Raw genomic sequence first — 26,064 nt, 5'->3', positions numbered from 1 at the left:
CCTTTGAATGGACTGGCGGGGGGATACAGAGCCCCCTGTCTGGGCAGTGAGGGGCAGAGCCAGCCTCATTCAGGATGGTTGAAATAGCTTCTGCATGTCGGACGTGCTCCTGCTTTTAGAAGCCGAGAGGCGTCCAGGATGGAATGTCAGCTATCCTGTCTTCACTACCCTCATTACTTTTCAAAAGAACATTAGAACAGCATCCAAACTAAGCATTCCTAAGACTTGTCCTCAAGCCCAAAAGCTTCCTTTCCCAGTGAAACCCAACCTCATTTTAAATCAGTCTTTGTGTCTGCACTTGGCTTTTAAGATTCTTGTGAACTTCATCAACACTACTGACAAACTGGGAGAGGCCCAAATCTCAACAGAAATCAATCAAGTGCTACAATTTTGGGGGAAGAAAAAAAGTTGCTTTGTTTTCTGACTTGTACCAAAAACAACGGCTCCAATCTGTCATTATGACTGAGAACGTGTCACAACAATCTGTTTTTATTCTTTAGGAAAGAAGAACAACATCTTGCTCTCCTCCAGCTATAGCTAATTTGGAAAATTTGCAAGCTGACATGCAACTTGATTAACATGACCTAGAGCCACCAATTCTTTTAAAATGCAACTCAGTGCTCACAACCCCAGACCTTGTATAGCCCAGTTATCTCCTTCACAGCTTGCTTTTTGGGGGGAGCTAGGAGGATGCGGGGTGGCGTGGGGAAGGGCTTCATGTTATAATCTACATAGAGATTTTAAATTATTTTTTATTTTCCCTTTTCAGCTCTGCTGTCACCATGGATTTCCTTCATCACCTAGTGAAGAGGAAAAGTCGTGGAACATCTCTAAGAGACTAGGGTGGATTTCATAGTCCTTGGCACAGAGCAGGCACATGAGCCAAATGAAGCATCCACATTGGAGTTGGAGACTATTTTGACACTGTGGTTTCACTCCCATTCCACACTTTTAGAAAATATGTACAGATCTGTCCTAGCTTGAATTGGCTTACTAGGTCAAATCCTGGCTACGTTGAGAATAATGATATTTCCTTCTGGGGAAACCAAATGGGTACAAACAATAACTATTTGGCCCATTCCAGGACTAGGAATCATGGGATTTCACATAGGAGAAACTGAGGCAGTGTTCAGGAATCAGAGCGTGGGTTTGCTTTATAAATACATTCTTATGCATATCTCATTTTTCTCTATGGCATCTAAAAGTGTGTGTTATTGGCCTATCAATGAGGAAGGTTTTGATGCAGGAGGTGTTAATGTGGGCTGGTATGGGTGCCCACAGCTGTACTGTTCACTAAGACAATGTATAATTATTAGGAGACAATATATAATTATATGTTGAATTGTGTGCACAAACTCTAAGTGTTGGCATTCTATCTCAGAGAGAGGAGAGCTAATCCTGGTTGAGACCATGTAAATGCAGACACTCATTTGTCAGGGAATGTACAGTAATGAGAATCATTTCTGAATCCTGTTGCCTTGGCAACCTATTCTAAAATGATGTAGATAAAGAGCTAGCAACACTTATCAATGAAGCCAGAGTGTCTTGGGAAGGAAAGCTGCCGAAAATAAGGCATCAAGCATCAGACCAAACCGACTCTTAGGTGGATGGCCCTCTTCAAAATTGGGTCAAGATGTGAAATGAGGGATCAGGCATTGAGGTCATGACTATTGTCAATACCCTGCATGACACTCTGGTCAAACACATATCTGCTGTGGGGACATTAATCAACTCAGCCTCCAGCTTTTACTCATGGCAGCTCTTCTGAATGGGTCATTTTTGTGTGGATGGACAGTAACTGAGATGCCAGAGGGGACATCCTAGGGTGAGTGAGTGTAGATCAGCTCCCCCTTTGGAAGGCATAGGGCTCAGAAGGTGGCAAGAACATCTGGATGCTTCCCTTTTCCCCAGCTCTCTCCTGTCCAATGTGAATACATGATCTGATTTGGAAGAACTGATAGAGTTAGCTCCTTTTAAAGATGAGGAAAGTAAGCCTGAGGACAGTTAAGTAACTTCTTTATGTCGTGTCTTGGAGACAAGTTAGGACCAGCATCCGGCCTTGAGCCGTTCTGCCCAACAGCTGGCTTGGAACCTATCAGGAATCCCATTGCCCACCTACCTGACCTCAGAAACTGCACTTTTTTTTTTTTTTCCATTTCTGACTCAGCACAAGACCTGATAAGGGTCACTCTGTGCTTCTGGGCTTGAAGCCGGCCTGAGCTGTGCACTCGAAACTCTGAATCAGCAACAAGGCTCCTGGGGGATGGGTGGGGTGGGGGCAGCCAGCTCCCGTGTCTCCCTGGGCTGAGGCAGGCCAGGCGCCTCCTGTGGGCAGTGGCTGACATGCCTCTCTGGGCAGCCTATTTTATCCTGAAAATGTCAATAACGTGATTGTAGGTCTGCATTTTGAAAGTTTCTTTTTTTTTTAATAAGATTTTATTTATTTGGGAGAGAGAGAGAGTGAGAGATCGCAAACAAGGGGGAGGAACAAAAGGAGAAGCAGACTCCCTGCTCAGCAGGGAATCTGACTTGGGGCTTGATCCCAGGACCCTGGGATCCTGACATGAGCTGAAGGCAGCTGCTTAACTGACTGAGCCACCCAGGCACCCCTGAAAGTTTCTATTAGTAGTAGTAAATTTTGTCCAGATTTTTTTAACCCTATTTTAGTTGTGTTCTTTTAAATTATATTCCATCAAGTTCAGGCTGACTATAATCAGACCAAAACAATAACCCAAACATCTTCCAGATATGGAACTTCAATAATTGTTTACATTACTATCAATCTGGAGATTGAAAGAGTGAAGGGGTGCTGATTTGCATGTTGTGAAAGGTCATCTATGAAGAACACAGAAATTACACTTAATAATACTGTATTGCATATTTGAGAGTTGCTAAGAGAGTAGATCTTATAAGTTCTCATCACAAGAAAAACAATTTTGTAGCTATGTATGGTGATGGGTGTTAACTAGACTTATTGTGATCATTTTGTAATATGTACAAATATCAAGTCATTATGTTAAACACCGGAAACTAATATAATGTTATATTCAATTATACTTCAATTTGAGAAAAAAAGAAAAGCAAAGGAAAGAAAATTCTAAGCAAAGAAAACCCCCCAAAACCACTCAGAGAAAAAGTTGAAGGCATACATTGCCCACGGTGGCATATGTTTAACTCCTTGGCTCCTAAGTGGAGCAAAATGCTTATTTAAAAGCCCTTTGCCCTTGTTAATTAGAGTCACAGATTCGAGAGGGCTGCTTCTTCCTGCTCTGTTCCTTCATATGTCGCAGCTCTTCTTTCCCTCCTTCTTTTCCTCACACTAGGGGCATAAAGGTGGCTGAGGCCCAGACCTGCCCATTGGGGCTCCTCTTCTGCTTGGAAATAGACACAAGGTTTTGATGACTACTGTCTGAAGTCTTACAGGCACACAAAGAAGAGACATGGGGTCAAGGTCAGGGAAGGGCTCAGGTGCAAGCAAACTTTCAGCTGGACCCTAGAGTGGGTAGAAATTTGCCAAATGGAGAAAAGGGATTTGTGGGAAGGGAAGGGGCTTTCCAGGCAAAAGGCATGATTAAAGGCATGATGGTAAAAAGTGATGGTTTAGGGAATGTATTTAGTTATTAGATGTTGTGGAGATAGCCTACCAAAATTTGTGCTGTCCCTTTAATACCACAGCCTGGTCGCCTAGCCACAGACTACATTTCCCAAGCCCCTTTGCATCTAGATGGGCTCATGTGACTAGGAGGTCAAAAGGTGAGCCTGCTTTTCCCTTTTGTTTTTCCCATCTGCTGACTTGGACCCTGAGGATTCTGAATCTTAGGCCAGAAAAAAGTCCTAACATGGGAGTACTCAGGGCCCTGACTCACGTCGCGGAAGGACACCCGCCGACGACGAACACCTGCGTTGTACCAAGTGAGTACGGAGTAGACTCGTGTTGCGGAAGTCACTGAAACTTGGGGCTTGCTTTGTTGTAGCAGCTGACATTCATTCCCCTAACACTCGCTGCATGTGCCGGGAGTATCTTCACAAGTGTTCAGTGCCAAGATTCTCCGGTCACCTAAATTTAGGAAACACTGAATTCGACCGTCTTCGTGCCAGCCAACATTTCGTTTGGTTTGGTTTCGTTTTTTTCGGGTAGGCTCCACAGCCCACATGCGGCTTGAACTCACAACCTTGAGATCGAGAGTTTCGTGCTCCACTCACTGAGCCAGCCTGGCGAGCGTTTTCACGTACAAAACTATATAGTGAATCGCCGAGAGAAATTCAGCACGCAGTGTTTTCTGAGTGTCTTTGACCATGTGTGTCACTTAAAAAAAAAACCAAACTTATGAACAAATTGTAATTCTGTCGAAGTCAGAGGAAAGCTGGTGTCCAACACGGGCAGGTGTTGAGTATCAGGGATGAAGTAGGAAAGGGAGGGGGCCATGTAGGCTGCTCCCCCCCCCCCCCCCCATTCCGGCTTCTTAGCTCTTCACTCAGTGCTGAAGTGAGTCTTGCTTTGTGGTGTGCTTCTGGCCTTTGCACACAAAGCTCCGCCTGGACTGTTCTCCACTCCTCTATTCTACTTTCGTTCTAAAGCCGGGCTTCCTCTGTGCACTGCGTCTCCTTCAAGTCGGAACGAATCCTCTGCTGTTAGAGCTGAAAGATAACCGAGAGACCATATAATTGAGAGCTTGCCTTTTGTGTAGGTGAAAAACTGAGACACAGGAAGATAAACTGAGGCCTGAGGGGGTAAACTGAGGCTGAGGAGGTAAACCGAGGCCCAGGGAAGGAAACCAATGAACAGTTTGTTTAGTGACTGGTTGCAGGTTTTCCACCATCAGAGAAAGGATCCTTCCTTTGACAACAATCCTGGGGTTACCTTGTCTGTGAGGTTTCTGAGCCTTTTATCTGGACTTTACGTTCCGCCTGGCCTTTTTTCCTCCTCATTACTGCCCTCAGAGAGGCTCTGCGGTGGAGGTCTCTCAGTTTAGGTAGCTGACCCTATACATTACCTGTCATATGTATGTGTCCCGAAAAGACCCTGGCCTCCCCTCGGGGCCTCTGTGGTGACCTGACATTTTGGCAGGGTTGTGGAGGGCTGCATGCCTGTGGGAAGGAGAGCTGGCCATCTTTTGCCTACCCTCAACCCCAGTGGCATGGCAGACTCCTTCCAGCATGCTGGGGGCAGAGGGCTCTGCGCGCACGGCCCTCCATGCAGAGTGTAGCCACCCGTCAGGACTGTTTTGTGCATTCTTTCTGCCAGTCCCAGGCCTTCCTTACAATAGCAGTAGTGTATTTCTCTGGCTTGGATAGTGTTTGAATTAAACAAACATAAGCAGAGCAGCTGGTTGGTGGAATGGAAAGGTTGGCCCAGGCCAACACTGCCTCATTTGTGGCCACCTCTGATTGCAGGAAGCCAAGGCCAGCCCTGTTTCTCTGAGTCAGAGTTACCCGCCTGTGTCCTTTCAGGAAAGGCGAATCGTGGCTGACTGGCCAGTTGCTCAGTGCATGATAAAAACGTACTAACTTAAGCCACAGTATTAAACTGTACACATTGACAGTGTTGTACAGCGCACAAAGATGTCTCACTTTGCAGATGGGGGTGCTGAGCCAGAGGGATGAAGTGAGATAGTTGCTCAAGGTCACGAGCAGCGAGAGCCAGAGCTGGGGCTCACACTCAAGCCTCCCATGACCCCATGTCCCATACTCTCCACTGCATTGTCGTTCGAGGGCCTGTCAGCTTCACAGTAAGATGACAGTTCCATATAAGCCTCTGCTCCCAGGTAATCACCAGGCTCGGCATCAGCCCGTGGGGTGTCAGACACCAGCTCAGCCCTCTGAAGCTGCTCCCCCGGTCTGATTCCCTGATTCTCTACACCAGATCTATTTGCCCTTTCCTGGGGCTCTGATGAGCATCATGGAACTTCCATCTCTAGGCTCAGAGATGACTTCACTAATGACTGATCACTGACCTTGCCCTCTTACTCTCCTTTTTTGGTTCTGTCCATTTGTGCAATATGACAGCTGGCATGATGGAGAAAGTGAGGGGCTAGGCGGGAAGCAGCTGCTCTCAGTCCTGCCTCTGCATTGTGTTGTGTGACCTGGGAACACTCCTGTGCGTGGATGCAGTTCCCTCATCTATGAAACAAGGGGGTTGGGAAAAATCTATCTGGTCCCATCTCATTCTAAAAGTCTGTGCTCGTCTTTATAAAGGTAAGCAAGCAAACTAAACAACAAAGCCCCAATTACCTCCTCAAACAAATATTCCCTTAAATCCATATCCAGCAGGGATGACATTTGTGATTTGGGTGTTGGCATTTAAGAATGTGGTTGTAAGATTCTAATATGCTTGCTGCTAAAATTTTCTCTGAAAATTCGAAGCAATGCATGCTGGTAGACTTTAATCCCTGAAAGTCCTCTAAGCAATATTTCTAATATATATTTTGTCAAAGATTTGATGCTCTCTGCTTAGGTATTTCTAACAAGCGCTCTCTCCAAACAAATCTCTTTGAAAATGCATTAGATAACGCAGTTCCTTCAATCCCATATCTTCCTTTCTGTCTAAACTGAAAAAGCTAGTTCATGTTATTAATGACAAGTCATTTTGCAGAGTGCCTGGGTTAATAGAAGAGATAACTGGCAAAATATAAATGTGTAATACTAACATGCTGCAGATAAAACAGAGGTCTAATGCTGAATGCATAATGTGGAGGGTGGAAGAAGTTCCTGGCTGGTACCGCATTCCTGCGGAGGGAACCAGAAAGCTATGGCCACCAGCACGTCCATTGGTTTCCCAACTTGCTATTGAACCCCAAGCCTAGAACGTCAGGGTTTAAAAAGGGTCCTTAGGGAATTTTGAGAATGAGGAAACTAAGCCCAGTCAAGTGGGGGACTCACCTAAAGAAACCATTGTTCTCAGGGAACTGTGCTGGCTGCCATTTTAAGACTGCCCACGATTCTGCCAATCTGGGTGCCTCCCCGGACTTTCCCACATCAGCCCAGCCCAGGGAGGCAGAGCAGGGATTTAACAAATTAAATTCAGAGCACAGTGGAGTCAAATTCCAGCCTCACTGGCTCTCTATTTGTATGGCTTTGGGAAAGTCACTTCACCTCTCTTATACCTCAGTCTCCCCCACTGTCAAATGAGTGTTAATACAGGTAAAGCCCTTTGCACTCCAGTGAGTGTTCAGAAAAGTTAGTGATTTTCATCAATATACTGTGATCTGTAAACTTACTTGTTTTGGTTATGCAATCTCTATCTGGAGGCAGAGGACAGGACTGGAGGACGTCTTGACATCATATCTGGCTTAAAAATTGTATAGTTTCTTGGTAAGTCCTCAAGTTCAGTATCAGAAGGAATGTGGTAGTTGGCTGTTCTCCGTGTCCGTTGAACTTTAAGACAAGAGGGAAGGCACTTAAATGGTAGCTGAGGTCACTGTGTGCTCTGGTTTGGATCTTTGTGTCTGCCCCCACTTTCATGTGTTGAAATCCTAATGCGCATTGTGTTGGTGTTTGGAGGTGGGGCCTCTGGGACTCCTGCTAGTCAGGAGGGTGGGGGTGGAGCCCTCATGAATGGGATGCGTGCTCACATAAAAGAGACCCCAAAGAGCTTTCTCCCTGTTTCTGCCATATGAGGACAGAGAGAGGAGTCACCCGTCTGCAACCTGGAAGAGAGCCTTCGCCAGACACTGAATCTGCCAGCACCATGATCTTGAACTTCCTAGCCTCCAGAAATGTGAGAGTAAATGTTTGTTGTCTGTGAGCCCACCCAGCCTATGGTGTTTTGTTATAGCGCCCAAATGGACTGAGACGGGGTGGATTCCCTAACTCCAAGAGTGTGGAATCTCCTTCAGTAGCGCTTTGAAGCAGAACAGCGTCCATCTCACGTGAAGGGGGGAGGCCAGGAGCTACCCTACGTGACCCCTCCTAGCCTTTCTACTGTAAGAAGTCTGGGCTTCCCACGGCAAAGTTTAATGAGTTGTTCTCATTTTATAAATATTGAAGAAATTTAATTCTCCAGGTCCCAATAAGAAAGAGGGCTCATCCATGAGGATAATGAGAAAATTCAAAACAGAATTTGAGCTGGATGAACGGCCTTGAAGAGCTGGGACTTTGCAGTCAAATGTGCATGTGTGCTTTCCAGCTGTATGACCTTGGGCAGGTGACCTCATCTCCCTAAACCTCAGTTTCTGCATCTATAAAATGGGGGAAATGTCTGTTCCTTCCTCATAGCGGTGTGCTGAAAATTGATGAGGCAATACATACACTGCCTGGCACATAGTAAGGAATGCTGGTTACTAGTATGGCTGAATTTTTAAAGTGGTTTTAAAAAAGCTAATGCCTCATTTAGTTATAATCCTTAGACATCAAAAATATTTAAAAGTGTTTCAGTATAAATGTTCAAGGAGAAAGGATTTTTGTCTTTTATTTTTCCATTAATCCTCCCATCATTTAGACAGTAAACATGGTGACGGGGCAGGCATCTTTTCCCATTTCACAGGGTTCTTTTGAATGGAAAGTTCTGGAGCTGGCTCTGGGAGAAAAATCGAGTGTGTTTAAACAACATAAACTATTTGGAAAAACACACAAAGCTGATGAATCTGAGTTGATTGTTTTAGAAATAACACATTGGGGCACCTGGGAGGCTCAGTCAGTTAAGTGGCTGGTTCTTGACTTCAGTTCAGGTCTTAATCTCAGGGTCCTGAGTTCAAGTCCTGTGTTGGGCTTCAAGATGGGCATGGAGCCTACTTGAAAAGAAAAGAAAAGAAAAAGAAGAAAGAGAGAGAGAAAGGGAGAGAGAGAAAGAAAAGAAAAGGAAGGAAAAGGAAGGAAAGAAAGAAAGGGTAAGAATGAATGAATTGGCTAAATTAAACTATTTCCTTCCTTCATCCATCAGCCAGTTTTTGGGTAGAAATAGCCTCATTATGAAATCTGACCAAGGGTTGATTCTGGATAATTCAATCTCTGGGTAAAAACAATCTGGAATGTTTTGTGAAAGACCTTGAAAGATTTCTGAGCAAGAAATGGAAGCCTGAAGAGACAGAGAGTGAATAAATTCGGGTTTTGAGTTTCTGGTGACTTTGAATCACACCCAGCAACAAACTGATTGTGGTGCTCTGACACCCGTCCTCCCTCTCACGTGCTGGGCTGGAGTCATTCTACGCTTTGTCTGTAAGCATCACTGGAAGAAACCGCAGGGGTAAGAGGGGACCATCCCCTCATCCAGTAGATGAGGAAAAGGGGATTTAATGAGTTTTTGTGACAAGTGTCTGTTACTCTTTGGCATTTTCCTCTTGGTCTCAACACAATGCTCTGTTGTCTTCAAGCAAGAGCCATTGGAAGGGAATTTCCAACCATTTTCCAGTTCCCATGTTACTCACAACAAAACAGGAAGGTATCTATTCAGAATGGCAAAGTGCCAGCTCTTTAGATCAGGCGCATTGGTCTGTTTCCCTGGCTGAGGGTGGGGAGGAGGCAAGGTGTCTGGGGTTGAGGGTTGGTCAGGGAGTTTGGTGGGGAGAGGTGGTCATGGGCAGGGCGAAGAAGACCTTCACTGCCACCTCGTGGTCACCTGGAGCCACAGAGGGTCATGGCTCTGGGGATTGGTCTGTCTAGCTTCTGACTTTGGCCCCCGGCCTCAGATCTGTATCATTGCAGGCAGCATTGCTATCGTGAAGCTTCTGTTACCATTTTCTTTCCAGTACAGTTTCGCTTTCTTTAGCCCCAGGAAAGGGGAAGTTGTTGAGAGCTAGCAACATTCTATATTCTGGAAAAATATCCGCAGAGAGGAAGAGGTCAGGATCAATGGAAGGGCTTTTAAAGAGGAAAGGTTGGAGCGCCTTGCAGGATCCTTGTTTCATCTTGCTTAGCATTTCTCGACAAGAGCAGAGATTTATGGGGCAAAAGTCAGGCCCAGAGTTGGCACCTGTCGTTGTCATCCCCTGGTCAATTGGGGAAGTCAGGACAGATGAAGATTCATTTATTATCTCGTTTATCGCCCTGGATTGCAGTCCAAATTAGTTCTCCCATCACATTCTGAGAGTCTCCGATTCAATATTGTCAGTCGAAATACTAATGATATTTTTCAGTGCAAAAAAAATGACTTTCAAGGCATGTATTATAGAAAGGATTATAATAAATTAAATGCCTAAACTGGCAGAGTGCAAACAATTTTGACTCAGATCTAAATGTTTGCACTGGCTGTTTAAACATTTAATTTGTTAGAATGGAAGTACCACCACAGAATAAGCATGTTAATTAAACCCGGGCTTCAGGAACGTGAATCATCCCACGTACACAGAGCGTGACAAACCCGGACAGCAAGAGCCAATGTGCGTTGATTTCTCATTCTCCAAACGAACACTTTGCATCTTTAAACCCCGCAGACATTAGTGATTTTTAATGAATTGTTCTGTCTTTCTGAGGTAACTTTTAGATTATGCTGTAAGATATTGTTAGTCTGGGAAACAACTTGGCTAATTAAGTTTCAGGGATGTTACCACCCGTAGATAATTGATTAAAGTGGTTACATGCATGATCTGTGGTGTGACTTAACATTAAAAAATAGAAAAATGTGAAGAATAGGAGCTACAAAAACAAAACCTCTAGAGACCAGCTGATCAAAAATAATAAAGTTCGTCAGGGTCATCACCGACATCATCACGACCATTACCTTCACCAACATCATTGCCGTCGTCCCCGTCACATCTTTTGAGGCGCTGGACTATCCTGGCTGAAATTTTCTTTTCTTTTTAAAGATTTTATTTATTTATTTATTTATTTGAGAGAGAGAGAGAGAGTGTGTGAGAGCACGCGCACGCGCAGAAGCATGAGCGGAAGGGGCAGAGGGAGAGGGAGAGAGGTAATCCCAAGCAGACTCTGCACCAAAGGCAGAGCCCAACGCGGGCTCGATATCACAACCCTGAGATCGTGACCCGAGCCAAAACCAAAAGTCAGACACTTAATGACTGAGCCATCCAGGCATCGCCCCCCCCACCCCCCCGCTGAAATTTTCTTGTCTGGCCCCTGTTTCTGCCACAGATTGGTCGCATGATGTGGTTTAAGGCTGTTGTCTTCTCTAAACTTCAGGTACCCCATTTGTAAAATGAAGGCTTTTTTTTTTAAACTGTAAAGATTTATTTTTATTTATTTTAGAGGTGGTGGGGAGGGACAGAAGGAGAGAGAGTCTTAAGCAGACTGTGCTGAGCGCGTAGACTCATGCGGGGCTCGACAGGGGGCTGGATCTCATGACCCTGAGATCATGACCTGAGCAGAAACTAACGGTCTGTTGCTCAACCCACTGTACCACCCAGGTGCCCCGAGGGTGTTTTTATTAGATGAAGACTGAGGTGTTGTAACAAAGAGGCCTCCAAATAGAGTGACTTAAATAACATAGTTCATTTCTTCAGGAGACATAACTGAGTTATTTCAGGCCAGCAGGGAGCTCTCGACTACTTATTTGAAAACCCTCAGTAGCTCCCCACTGCCTGCAGACCCAACTTCAAGGTCCTTTACAACCTGATCCCAGCTCACACTTCCCACTTACCCACTCTTTGTCCTTCTGCTTCCACCTGTCTTTGCCACGCTGGTCTCTCTGTCTAGAATGCCCTCCTGCTCTTCCTCTGTTGACATTTTATTCATTCATGGCCTAGCCCATATGCTGCCTCCTTCATGAAGCCTTGTAATGTCCCTTCTCTGCCCCTGGCCATCCTGTTACAACATTCATTTTTTTCTTCCTCTGCCTTCTGGTATCTTTACCTCTTTTGTAGTATTGAATACCATCAGCCTTCTAATTTAGTTATTTATGCAAAGGGACTTAATGTTCCTGGAGACAACAGATTGCGTATTATTTATCTTTCTTTCCCATCTCCTCTCTGCTTCCTTGTCTTGCCCGATTTCCAGCATTGTTCCTTGCCCAATAAATGTATGTTGAACTGAATGAGGTAAAAAGTAGTTACAGATGGGAAAACTCAGTCATCAAAATAGCAACCATTTGCTAACTCAAGGGGCCAATTAAGCAACGGGCTGTTCATTGGAAAATTCTAGATGTGGATCAAAACAGTTTCAATTAGATTCACATCCTATGCGAGACCAAGAATAGCATACAGAAATACTCCTTGGGCCCTACATCCATGTGGAATAGTGTTCCACTTGTGTTTATCAGGAAGAACTCTCTTCCTGAGACCGCCATGATTTTTCTGAGAACTTTGTTCCTGAACCATGTGAAAATTTTCTTTTGAATTTGCATATGCACATGGATGCTGTATAATATATGCTTTAAGTCAGTGTCAGAATCCACGAGTTAATTGCCTGAGGGAGTTTCATCTCAAATAGGTACGCGGCTCAGGGAATCAAGTGCAGGGAACTCAGAGCTTTGAGCCCTGCCGTGGCTTTGCTGTGCAGTTGGGGAAATTCCCCTCCCTTGCTCGGACCTCAGTCTTCTCATTTGTCGGTGAGGCAGCTATGACTCCCCCTTCTCACAGGGCTGTTTGCACAGATGATGGCAGCTCATTAGCGGAGCGCTTTGAAGAGATCATATGGAATCCTGTTGGGTACTGTTGGGAGGCTAACCTCCAGGCGTATGAAAATGGATATTAAAACCATGCATCTGCTTGTTCCAGTCACTGAGTGCACATGAACAGTCCCTTAGTTGTATTTATAACACTGCCGTTTTTTTCTGAAGAAAGAAATTAAATTTGTTTTTTCAAATTTTTACAAACGCAACCACGAGTTAGTCTGCTTGAATGAATTTCAAATCATAATTTAGTTAGTGTCAGGATGGCAATAAAACTTATGAAATAGAGCAGGGTTGGAGAAAAAAGAGAAAGCAGGAGGGAGAGAGGCAGACAGCATTGCTTTCTGCCTGGCAATTTTCTTTTCCTTTTTTTCTTTTTTTCTTTTCCCCTTCTGTGCCCTTCAATCCCCTGGAACGTGTAAACCTTTCTGCTCCTCTTCGTTTAAATGAATCTGGCCAGGTGGCATTAATGCTTGTAAAGGTAAATGGAAACTGCTGCAGAGACGGATGTAGTCTGTCATCGAGTTCAGGGTTTTTCAATTCTTCGTAACTGTCATCTTACAGCTCACCTATGATTGGAACCAACCTAGCTCAAAATGGTGAAGTTGAAGACATCGGAGTGTGTGCCCTCACCTTCCCCTTCTGCCCTTGTTTTTCCACTTGATTCATTTATCCCGCAGGAGTACGTGCCAGGTCCTCTTCTTGTATGGTCCTATGCGCGGTGAAGACTCGAATACGAATGCGGCCAGTCTCTGCTGCTAAGAAACCCCCTGTGTCGTGCATGTGCTACCAGTTTTCAGGGGGACAGGCTCACACCCACGAACTAACCTGTAATGGTGCAGTTTTAAGAGCAGGAGTTTGGGGGAGGGCAAAGGACCTTTGGGGTGTCTCAGAAATCGGACTGCAGAGTTTACATTGCTTGTGCATGATAGGACCTTGTCGTAAGAAAGAATTTTAGGGTGTTTAGGTGGCTCAGTCGGTCAAGCATCTGACTTTGGCTCAGGTCATGATCTCGGGGCCCTGGGACTGAGCCCCAGGTTGGGCTCCCTACTCGGTGGAGTGTCTGCTTGTCCTTCTCCCTCTCCTTCTGCCCCTCTCCCCTGCTCATGCTCTGTCTCTCTGTCTGTCAAATAAATAATCTTAAAAAAAAAAAAAGAATTTTGTCATCTTCACATGATCATTGGGAGGCCTTTGGAATGAAGTTAAATAGCCCCTCCATCAACACACACACACACACAGGAGGTGAGGAATAACAATCGCTTGTCCTCATTAGGGACCATTTGGTCACAATTTGCTTAGGCTGGCTTAGGCAAAAAGGAAAATTCGTCTCATAGAACACAGGAATAGAGATGGCAACAGGGATCCCAGGAGGCTGAGTCCAGGAACTGAAAAGCCACCAGGAGCTGTGTCAGCTACCCTGTGGGGCCTCAGGGTCTCTGCTTTCCTTTGTCAGCTTGATTGGTTCTTCTTTCCTTGGCTGACTGCTTTTCTTAGCTCACATATGCACCAAGCATATCTGCTTCTTCTGTGGTTTATCAGAAGTCCCAGGGTCCCAATGCCAAATTCCTCCAATAAATGACTAATTGACCATTAGATTGGCCTAAAGATGGACTCACTTAATTTACTCAACACCTGAAATGACAGAATTACCTTGCCGTAACGAAATGTGACCATTTCCTTGCTTGGAGAGATTATATATGGTATTTGGTATTCTTGGGTCCTGAGATCAGAGAGATCTGGGTTTGGAGCTTGTCTTTGTGACTTACTAGCTGTATAACTTTGGGTAAGTTATGAGATTACCCATTTTCCCCATCTTAGCCTTCATCTTTGGGTCACAGAAATTTTTTATGAGAATTCGAGTATGAATTAGTGTACATTAAATGAGGAAATGCCTTTAAAGTGACTAGCATAGTACCTGACACTTGGTGCATATTATAAAACAAAAAAGTTTGTTCACATCTCCCTTGGATATAAATTAAATTCCAGCAAACTGGTTCCTTTTTAGTGCTCCTTGGGGCGTTCAACATATAAACAAATTGTATAATGAATACGTCGGAACACATATGGGAGTGGATCAGTCAGAACGTAGGAGGCTACTTTTCTTTCTCTCCAATTTTCTCAATGCAGTGACACTATAAATTAAGAGGAATTCCTCAAATGGATGGCATTGGAAAAAGCCGAGAAAAACACAGTCTAAAACCCACCCAGCAGAAAACAACTGTAGCGTTAGAGAAGAAAGGAAAGTCTGAGCTCGGCTTCAGCCAAGTTAAGGAGCCAGAAGAGGGTCCTGGGGCAGTTGTTAGGATCTGAATTGAGAGCTGCACTCAGATGGGAAGGGCTAGTTGCAATTCTCACTGAACTCTTGCCGAACAGCAAGTGTGGCTGAAAAGCAGAGGAGGGGAAGGTGCCTTGTGGGAGAAGGTTTCTCGGGTGACTGGAGGGCCTGGGAGTGAAATAACCAATGTGACCTTGTGGAAGTTCCAGACTTCATAAGAGATACAAAGGGGAGAGAAGAAGGAAAGACTTTCTTCCCAGGAGGGAAATTGCTGAAGTTCTTCATTGCTTGAGTAGAGTCCCCTTTACTTTGACAGTTGGGGCTGGGTCCACAGCTGCCTTCTGTCCCATGCCCTGGCTTCTCTGCTGGGATGTCCCCCTCACTAAGGACCCTTTCAGGAGAAATGTCTTTTGGGAAACCAGTCAACACAATTGCAGAAGGAAGATTTGCCCGCTACTCACACTGATCACAGTATGAAGGGGCAACCAACGAGTATCAGACACTTGAGGAGAACAACAGCATGAAAGAGAAGTACCAAGATTAACAAGAAGAGCTGCTGATCTTAGAGGACAAAGGGACAATTTGGGAAACAGAAGGTTGGAAAAAATGTGAGGGAGGTGTGCACTCATTAAAACAATAACAAAAATAGGCTGCTCTGAAAAAGAAAGACTCAGCAAGGAATAGTTCTAGAAAGTTAAAAATATGAAGTGGAAAATTCAGTACAGGGGCTGAGCAATGGAATAGTCCACATTAGTGGCCTGGGAGATAAGGCTCAGGAAATCTATCTGAATTCAGAGCAAAAATACACAGAGATGAAAATACAGGAAAAAGTGAAAAGGAAAAACGATCAATCCAGGAAGGCCCCAAATACCAGCTGGATAGGAATTCCAGAGTCAGAGACTGTGGGACAAAGGAAAGATGGAAATCACGGAGGAAATAATTCTTTACACTGAAGAGAGACAAGATTCGTCTGTTTTAAAGTAGTCATTGAAAGCCACTGGAACTAATGTAAAAAGACCCACACCAGAAAATCCTGGTGAAAAGAACAGACTCCAAGGATAAAAGAAAAATCTGGAAAGCTTCCAGAAGAAGTGAAATCTTACCTACCATGTGGACAATGGTAGTTATAGTTTTGCCTTTCTCATTTGCTTTTCCTTCTCCCCATGCCATTCAGAGGGGACTGGGAAGTACAAGATCACCCTCCAAGCCCAGCCCAAGCCACAGGGGGAGTGTGATTAGCTCAGGACTGGCAGAAGACCCAAAAGGGCTCACTCAGAGTCCTCTCCAGGGTTTTCTCATGTGTTCATGGGGAAGTGCGTCTCTCTATTTTGAGTTATGTGGCTGCAGTGATGTTGGCTGTAGCTGGGTGTAGTTACTTTCTGGCATGGAGGAAGCTTGTCACAGTAGGAAGAATGAACCTAACACATAGAAACACAGACAAACAGAGCCACAGGACATAGAAAAGAACCTTGATGACTCTGTTTGGACCATTGGATTCAGCCATGCCTGAGGCCAGCTCCATCTCTGGGCTTCCCAGGTATGAGTTGATAAATTTCCTACTTTGCTGAAGCTGGTTTGAGCTGGGTTTCTGTAATATGCACCTGCCAAGGAATGAAAGTCAGACCAGCATCAGACTTCTCAGTAGGTACACAGGTGCTAGAAGATCAGGCAGAAAAATCTTCCAGATTCTGGGGGAAAATAATTTTGAATCTAGAAGTTTCTATTCATTCAAACTAGCATTCTGGTGTGAGGACATGTAAGGATTCAGGAGGTTTTCCATTCACAAAACATCTCTGAAAGAATTCCTCAGGAACAGATTATAGCAAAAAGGAAAAACAGATGTGAGAAGTAGGAAGGTAGAATATGGAAAATGATGTTGAGCAAAGTCTTCTGTAAAAGTTATAATTAATCCGAATAAATACTAATCCATAATAAAAATATCCACAATAGCTGGCAACTACAATTGTGAATAACTGTGTCATGGCTGGCAAATGCTATTAGCGCACCAAGAATCTTATATTGTGAGGAAGAAGCTGTGATACTAACTCCAGGCATTGACAGAAGAATTTAATTGTCGAAAATTAAAGGCAGCCTCTAGAAAAATAGAAATAAGATGTGTAATTTCCAGACCCTTAAAGGGGAAAACAAAATCCCACTCTGATACAAGACAAGTTTGGAGAAAAATAAATGACAAAGACACATGAAAATAGAAAGCATAAAACAAGCTGACAGGAATACATCAGAACACAAGAGGGACCCACAAGAGGGACCACAAAAAGCGTGCGAGTAGGTTACACGCTGCTGGCATGTGAGCATCACGAAGATAGGGATCCATGTTGTTTTTGTTCCCTGCTGAGTCCCTCAGTAAATATGTATTGAATGAATGAATGGATAGATATTCTAAGATCTGATTTTTAAAATTCTGTTTAAAACCCGATCTAAATCAAACAATCCACGCACACCACATGCACACATACGGAGTTTGTAAATAAGGGACGGGAAGCTGTTTCCCAGGAAGAGGCTGACAAAAAGGGCAAGTACAGTAATCTTAGTATCAGATGAAAAAAACCACACACACAACCAAAACTCAAGGCCAAATGCATTAAATGGAATCAAGAGCAATATTTTATATGTCCTTCTCGACAAGAAGTGCAAGCAAATCAACTGAACCGATAAGGGAGGTCAGCGAGGTGACCAGATACAAAATCAGCTTACACAAATGAATAACAAATTAGAAGAAGAAAAGACCAAAAAATCCGAATCACACTTACAGTAGCAACAAACTCGACAAAATACCGAGAATACTGATATAATAAGCCGAACAAGAAACAGGCAGGACTGTTAATGAAAAGGACTCTCTGAAATGATACTGAGAACAGTATAAAACAAAACAAAACAGACTGTGAACTAAAGGGGAGACAAACTTCCTAAGTGCAACAACTCAACAGTGTAAAGATGACAACGATTCTCCCCCAGTCAGCCTGCAAGTTCAGTGCAATCCAATTAAAAACCCCATGATCTTGGGAAGAAAAAAGCACGAGAATAGGAAGCACTTTAAGAAGTAAAAGAGGAAAAGCTTACCCTGCCAGATATCAAAATATGTTCCCAAAGTGTCATAATTACACGTGCAGTGCTGGTGCGAAAGCTGACAGATTAGCAACACGGAATACAGAATCCAGGAACAGGCGAGTCTACCTATGGTAAAGATGGGTTTTCAGCTGATGGGGAAACAGTGTTTAAAAGGCATTGAGAGGGGGCGCCTGGGTGGCTCAGTTGTTAAGCGTCTGCCTTCAGCTCAGGTCATGATCCCAGGGTCCTGGGATCGAGCCCCACATTGGGCTCCCTGCTCATCGGGAAGCCTGCTTCTCCCTCTCCCACTCCCCCTGCTTGTGTTCCCTCTCCTGCTGTGTCTCTCTCTGTCCAATAAATAAATAATATCTAAAAAAAAAAAGGCAGTGAGGGGTGGGCACCTGCGTGGTGCAGTCGATTGAGTCCGACTCTCAATTTTGGCTGGGATCATGAATTCAGGGTCCTAAAACTGAGCCCCACCTGGGGCTCCCCACTCAGCCGGTAGCCTGCTTAAGATGCTCCCCCTCTGCCCCTATGCGCCCTCCTGCTAAAAATAAGGAAATAAATTAAAAATTAAAAGGTGTTGAGAAAATTACATATTCATTTTGAAAAATAAAATTACATTTCGGTTTTACATCATCACAAAAGTAAATTAATGATGTATTTAAAAACTAATAATGAAATCTAAATATAAAATATTGAAAGAAAATAGAATTTAAAAAATCACGTTGAAATGGAGAAGGCCTTCTTATGTCAGACACAGACCAAAAAGTCAGAAAAGAAAACCCTAATGGATTTGACTATCTTGAAAAAAAATAACACCCCAAACAAGCTTGGCTGTGGCAGGAAATGTTGGCAAGATATAAATACACAAAAGATTAATGTACATGATATTTAAAGAACTTGTAAGTCAACAGACAGTTCCATAGAAAAATGGACAAGGAATATGAATAGGCAACTCACACTAGAAATTAGGAATAGAAAATACAAAATGTCACTGTGCATGTGAAAAATACTCAACATTTTTTTGGGGGTGGGGAAGGGGTAGAGGGAGAGGGAGAATCTCAAGCAGGTTCCATGCCCAGTGTGGAGCCCAATGTGGGGGAGGGGCTTGATCTCACAACCCTGAGATCATGGCCTGAGCTGAAATCAAGAGTCGGAAGCCTAACCAACTGAACCACCCAGGTGCCCCTCAACATTATTAATAAAAGGAAAATGCAAATTAAAATAAGAACGTGCTGTCAATTTTTATGCATAAGGCTGGGGCGCCTGGGTGTCTCAGTCGGTTGAGCATCTGCTTTTGGCTCAGGTCATGATCCCAGGGTCCTGGGATTGAGTCCCACATCGAAATCCTTCCTCGGTGGGGAGCCGGCTTCTCCCTCTGCCTGCCACTCCCCCTGCTTGTGTGCATTCTCTCTCTCTGACAAATAAATAAATAAAATCTTTTTTTAAAAGTACCCATAAGGTTGATAGTAATAAAAAACAAATGGAAACCATTCAGTAATGGCACATGGAAGCTTTTGGCTGCAAGTAACAGAAAGACATGACTTAATGGCACATGGAAGCTTTTGGCTGCAAGTAACAGAAAGACATGACTTAAACTGCCTTACAGAGTGAGTGGATTTGTTACCTGAAATGACCGAAGTCTCTAGAGAGGTATAGCCAGGTCCACATGTGGTGACTTCAGTGGCTCATAATGACAGTGGGGACCCAGGCTCCTTCTCTCTTTATTCCGCCAAACTTCATGCTCAGGTTGTCCCTCTTATGGTGGTAAAAGGGCTGGGGGCTTCAGATATCACATCTGGTCCTGATAAGTTTCACAGGAAGAGAGAATCTTCTATTTCTTATCATCCCTTTTAGGAGGGAGGAAGTTTTTCCGGAAGTTCCCTCAGGCAGGTTTCCCTTCCTGTTTCAGTAGCCTGGAACTGGGTCCCATGACTGTCCCTGAACCCATCTCTGGAGAGGGGCTTGACCTTATCCTTATCATCTGGGAAGTCAGCTACATGACTTCCTTAATGAGGGCATGGGGGATGGGGCGCCTGGGTGCACAGCAGTTAAGCGTCTGCCTTCGGCTCAGGGCGTGATCCTGGCGTTATGGGATCGAGCCCCACATCAGGCTCCTCCGGTATGAGCCTGCTTCTTCCTCTCCTACTCCCCCTGCTTGTGTTCTCTCTCTAGCTGGCTGTCTCTATCCTGTCGAATAAATAAATAAAATGTTTAAAAAAAAAATGAGGGCATGGGGGAAATTGCTACACTCAGTGTTGCTGGAAGAATAAATTGGTGTAGCCTATTGACAGCTTTCTTTAAAACAACAACAACAACAACAAAACTCCCCTTTCTACTTTATTTATTTATTTATTTATTTATTTATTTATTTATTTATTTATTTATTATTTATTTTGTTTTTTAATGTAAACTCTATGCCCAGTGTGGGGCTTGAACTCATGAACCCAAGATCAAGAGTTGCCTGCTCTACCAGAGACTGAGCCAGCCTGGTGCCCCTATTGATCTCTTTCAAAATGTAAAATTTGCACGTCCTTTGAATCATCATTCCAAGGCATCTAGGCTTCAGAAATATCAGCAGTTGCATAAGAGACATTTGCGCAGATATTTACCTCAATGATGCTTATTTTAAAAATTGGATATTCTCTGAATATACATCAGAAGTGAGTAGTATATTCACACAATGCCATATACAGCAGCAGTTTCAAAAAATCTCTTAAGACATAAGTGAAAAAAATCAAGTTATAAAAATGCTACATTTAGGTTATAAACACACATACAAATGACAACTATTTGCATACAAATGCATAGAAAAGGAACTCGAAAGATATATGCTTCACTTCTGAGAGTCAGTGTATGGAATATGTAAATTATTCTAAGTTTGGTTTGACTTGTTTTTCTTACGATAATAGCTTAGACAATAAAGATTTATTTATTTTTAATTTTTTTCAAAAAATGAATTTTAAAAATAATAAATTTTTAAATAAATTGACCTTATTTTTCCAGTTTACAATGCTAGCAACAATATCTTAGTAATCTAGCTTCATTACAAGCTTATTAGTAGTATTTTAAAAAATTATTTATTTATAGTTGACACAATATTGCACATTAGTTTTAGGTGTACAACATAGTGATTGGACAAGTTTATACGTTCTGCTGTGCTCGCCACCAGTGTAGCTCCCATCTGTCACCATACAGCACTATTACAATGTCATTGACTATATTCCTTATGCTGTGCTTTATTTCCGTGACTTACTCATTCTGTCACTGGAGGCCTGTATCTCCCACTCCCCTTCACCCAGGTTGTCCCTTTCTCTCCCCTCCTCCCCTCTGGTAACCAGGTTTGTTGTCTGTATTTATAGGTCTGATTCTGCTGACAGTAAAGACATTTATGGGGGCACCTGGGTGGCTTAGTCAGTTAAGCGTCTGCCTTCAGCTCAGGTCATGATCCCGGGGACCTGGGATCAAGTCCTGCGTCAGGCTCCCTGCTCAGCGGGGAGTCTACTTCTTCCACTCCTTCTGCCCCTCTCTCTGCTCTCTAAAAAAGAAAGAAAGAAAGAAAGAAAGAAAGAAAGAAAGAAAGAAAGAAAGAAAGAAAGAAAGAAAGAAAAAGAAAGAAAGAAAAGACGTTCACACACCTGATATAATTATGTCTGGAGGTAGGTAGTCCGGAGTCTGTATGGGTAGCAAGTCAGTGATACTGAGAGCTTCAGCTCTCTTTCTCTCTGCCCAGCTATTCCCCAGCATGTTGGCTTTTTGTTCTTAAGTTTATTGCAGAGGTTCCCAAACTGTCCCATAAATAACTCCAAACAAGTTAGTCGCCATTAAAAATAATAATAATATACATGCATCAAAAGAAAAATATTTTTATTTTATTGGTAAATAACTGTAATTACTTATTAGTGAGATGTGTACTCCTGATGGGCACTGCACAACTTGTCAAACCACTACCCTCCCTTCCTAGTTCCTGTTGATTTTGATACAGTATTTGTTTTTAAGTCACAGCATTTGCCCCAAACCTAGCTTCATAAAGATAAGTCATCAAAAGGAATGCAGTGCGATCTTCTATGGAAACTGTGAACTGTCTTGATCTGGTAGTTTGCACCGTGTTTGACAGACGTTGGTTATCACTGTTAAAAGTTTACCTTAAGGGGCGCCTGAGTGGCTCAGTCCATTAAGCATCCGACTCTTAATTTGGGCTCAGGTCATGATCCTGGGGTCGTGGGATGGAGCCCTATGTCGGGCTCTGTGCTCCGTGGGGAGTCTGCTTGAGAGTCTCTCTCTCTCCCTTTGCCCCTCCTCTCTCTCTCTGTTTCTCTCTACCTCTCTAAAAAAAAAAAAAGTTTACCTTGAAAATTTACCCCCATGATGCATTTGTGAGTTCACTATGGCACTCCAGGGTGCCTCAGTGTATAGTTTGAGAACTGTGGGTTTATCATTTTGCGATTGCAAAATGGATGCCTCAGCTCCTAGTGTACTTCTCTACATGACAATGTTCATGGAAGGAAGGAAGTACAGGCTTTCTCATTACTTCTTTTTAAACATTTTCAAGTGTATTGAGATATAATTTCGTATTATGAAATGTGCCTATTTTGAGTGTATGGCTAGATGAGTTTTGACAAATGGATAGATACAGAACATTTTTATCAGACCAGGAAATACCTTTGAGCCCCTTGCTTGTTAGTCCTCCTGCCAACTCCCAGCCACCACTGATCTGCTTTCTATTACTATAGATTAAATTTATCTTTCTAAAGCTTCATAGAAATGGAGCCCGCAGTATGGAGTCTGACTCTGTGTAATGATTTTGAGGTTTATCCATGTCGTTGCCTGTATTAGTGGTTCATTCCTTTTTATCGCTGATTAATAGCCCATTGTTTGAATATAACACAATTTGTTATCCATTCACCTGCTGGCAACCATTTGTGTTGTTTTGAGTTTTGGCTGTTATGAGTAAAGCTGCAGTGAACACTAAGCTACAAGTCTGTCTTTGTGTGCACATATGTTTTTAGTTCTCTTGGATTCTCTCTCTCTCTTTTGGTTTAGGGAGAGTAAACTTATTTCCAGAAGCACTCCCAGCAGACCTTCACTTGTGTATCATTGGCCAGTCCTGGGTCACCCTCATACGCCCCACGCAATTACTAGAAAGAACAGGGTCACCTTGGAGCAATCTGTTCAGATCCTTTGGGGCTGGGAGCTGAGATCCTTCCTAAAGCTTGTTGCCTCCCCAAATAAAATTGGAGTTCTACGAACACAGGAAAAAAGGAGGGATGGCTCTTGGACATGTGCCCAACCGTGTCTGCCTCTATACTTTATCCGTATTTTTACTACAGAGTATGGTGGTAGCATTATTTCTGTATCACGGTAAGAGAATTTTCTCTGACGTGAAGGTGCTTAAGCAGATCCGTTGCTGATAGATTCTCAACAATAGTCCTAGAAATGAGCCAAGAAGAGAAAAACCTATTAAAAAACCTTGACAGATAGAAAGATAATTGCTCTGGGGAATCTGATTTGAGGGCAGGAGTGTCATATGGAGAGAATTTTACCAACTGGCTGCCAGATGTGGGCCTGCCCTGGGCTGAGGCACAGCTGGTCTGCCCTACAGTAAATCAGATGTGGGAGGCAAGTACCATCTGGCACATACACTTGGCAGAGCCTGCAAAGAGAAGTGAACTCACGTGTGAAGTTATTATGATTATGGATGCCCATGAACGGCGCCCTGGCACCTGCGGCGGGGTGAGCGGCCTCCTTCCTTCGGGGCCCCTCTCCCGCGGTGGCCATGGAGCAGCCACGGAGGGGCTCCCTGGCCCCCCACCCTTCGCTTCTGACGGGGGCTGGCACGCTTCAGCTCCCGAGGAGCTCCGCACTGAGCGCTTCTCCCCCTGCTAGCCCCTCCCTCCCTTGTGTTCTTTTCCTCAGAGTTTCTCTCCTTTACTTGCTAGGCTTCTGAAATTCAGGGACCACATCTTATCTATTTCTGTTCTCTGTCCCTGCTCCCAGCATCCTGCCTTGGACAAAGTAGGTGCTCAATAAGTCGTGAAAATGTCCTTGCCACAGGTAAGGGGACAAGCGGGAAGTGTTGTGCCAGTAATGTTTCCACCTTGCATTTTCGGTGCCTATTTCCAGATAGCTGTTGATTGGTGACATGTAAGGACTCCAGCAAGTGCATACTTAGTGCATATTTCAGTTTGTAAATTTTGCCCTAAGGCATCCCGTTATTCCTAACTCTCTATTATCTGCAGCTAAGAATCATAAGCTGTTAGGACTGGAAGGCACCCCCGAGGTGAGCATTTTCCAGATAAGAAGCCCAGAGACTTGCTCCAGGCCATGCTGGTGGTTGGTGGCAGAGTAGAAGAGTTGTTCATAACCCACTTTATTCCTGCAAGGGTTTAAGCCGGTTTCCGAGAATAATTAGTTAAGATAGCAAAATTACAATTAATTAGGTGCAAAAGAAGAAAGCAGATAATTTAAAAAGGAGATAAAAGTGAGGTCAAAACAGAAACGTATCCCCCAAAGGCTGCCTGCAACAGGCTAGCCATGCACTTGGCTCTAAATCTAGGGTGTGGGTGGCGCAGTCGGTTACCTGTCGGGTTCAGGGCATGATCTCAGGGTTATGAGATGGAGCCCCGAGTCGGGCTTTGTGCTCAGCCGGGAGTCCGCTTGAGATTCTCTCTCCTCTCTCTGCCCCTCCAGCTCATGCTCTCTCTCTCTCTCTCTCTCTCTGAAATAAATAATTAAATCTTAAAAATAAATATCTATACATCTGTACATCAAAACAGAAAGGAAACCTGATCAGACACAAAATCCATAATATGCACGAAAGAAACATAACCCAGTAGCTCAGAGAAGCGCAGTCACTGTTGGGGCCCATACCTGACAGGCATTCCCATAAAAGAGCTCTGTGTGTTTAGTGAAAGTCCTCAACAACATTCTCATGGTGCACAAAGTGTCTGCAACACAGCGGAACTCATCCTAATTGTGGGTGTAGGGGAGACCCGACAATCATCCTGAGTCGCCTGTGGAGGGAAGAATTGAGATGTGAAAGAGTTTAACTCAGAATTCTGTGACATCAGGAGTACAATAATAATTACTGTTCTTAATTATGACCCAGAGGCACAGGACACCCTAAAGTATTTTCTAAATCATCTAAGTGAAGTGTTTTTAAAAAGGTTCACTCTGGTTTCCTATCAATTTAACACTTAATGAGACACTGTCATCTGTTCTAGCTCTTATGTCATATGTTTGTTTCATCCCTTCAATTAAATTGTCACTTCTTCGAGGGCTGGGGTCCACATACAGGGAAAAGGCCATTTTACTTAACAAATGCAAGATGAATCCTCTAAGATTGACTTTAAAGGGGCAAAATCTCTGCATGAGGAGGGACCGCTGGACTTTCCCACTGATCCTTCTGAGCTTGTCGTGAATTTGTATTGCTTCTATCACAGCAATGGCAGGTGGTACTGCTTTCTCCGTTAGTCCATTCCCTTTATTCTAGTCCCTTACCATCCCATAGCACATCCGAGACTAGTTTGGAATATTAAATAAGACCTTATAAAAGGCTTGGGGATAATGGGAGGAAAATAATTATGGTGAGTAACCTGAAACTATAGAATCTAAGTTACAAGCATTGTCAATGTCAGCACCAACGCAGGCTGATAGTATAATATAGGGTTCAGGAGCCCAGATTCTGCTCTGCGATCTAGCAACTGTTTCCCTTTGGGTATGTCACTTAACCTCCCTGTGCCTCATTTTCCTCATCTGTAAAAAGCTAATAATGGTACTTACCTCATAGAGGTGTTGTAAGAGTTAAATGAATTCTTGTAACAGTACGTAATAAATATGGAGAGGCTATTAATATAACAGCACTTTTCTAAGCAAGGCATTTTAGATAGATAGATACACACACACTCAGTCTTCATGTAACGTTCTAACTTAGTGGTTCTTAATTTTTGTATCTCTCTTAATAATTGAGAACCCAAAATAACTTTTGTTTCTTTAGGTTGCATCTCTCTATATTTACCATATGAGGAATTAAAACAGAAATTTGAATAATATTAATTAACTTAAAATAACAACAAACCCAATACATATTAACAAAATGACAATTATGAAAAATAACTATATTTTCAAAACAATTTCTGAGAAACGGGCATTATTTTACATTTTTGCCAGTTTCTTCAATGTCTGGCTTAATAGAAGAGCATTGGTCTCATACTTGTTGTTG

The sequence above is a fragment of the Ursus americanus genome, chromosome 10 (genome assembly GCF_024610735.1).
Source record: "Ursus americanus isolate L20-20 chromosome 10, mUrsAme1.1.p, whole genome shotgun sequence".
NCBI lineage: Eukaryota > Metazoa > Chordata > Mammalia > Carnivora > Ursidae > Ursus > Ursus americanus.
Note: the sequence above shows the minus strand (reverse complement) of the source record.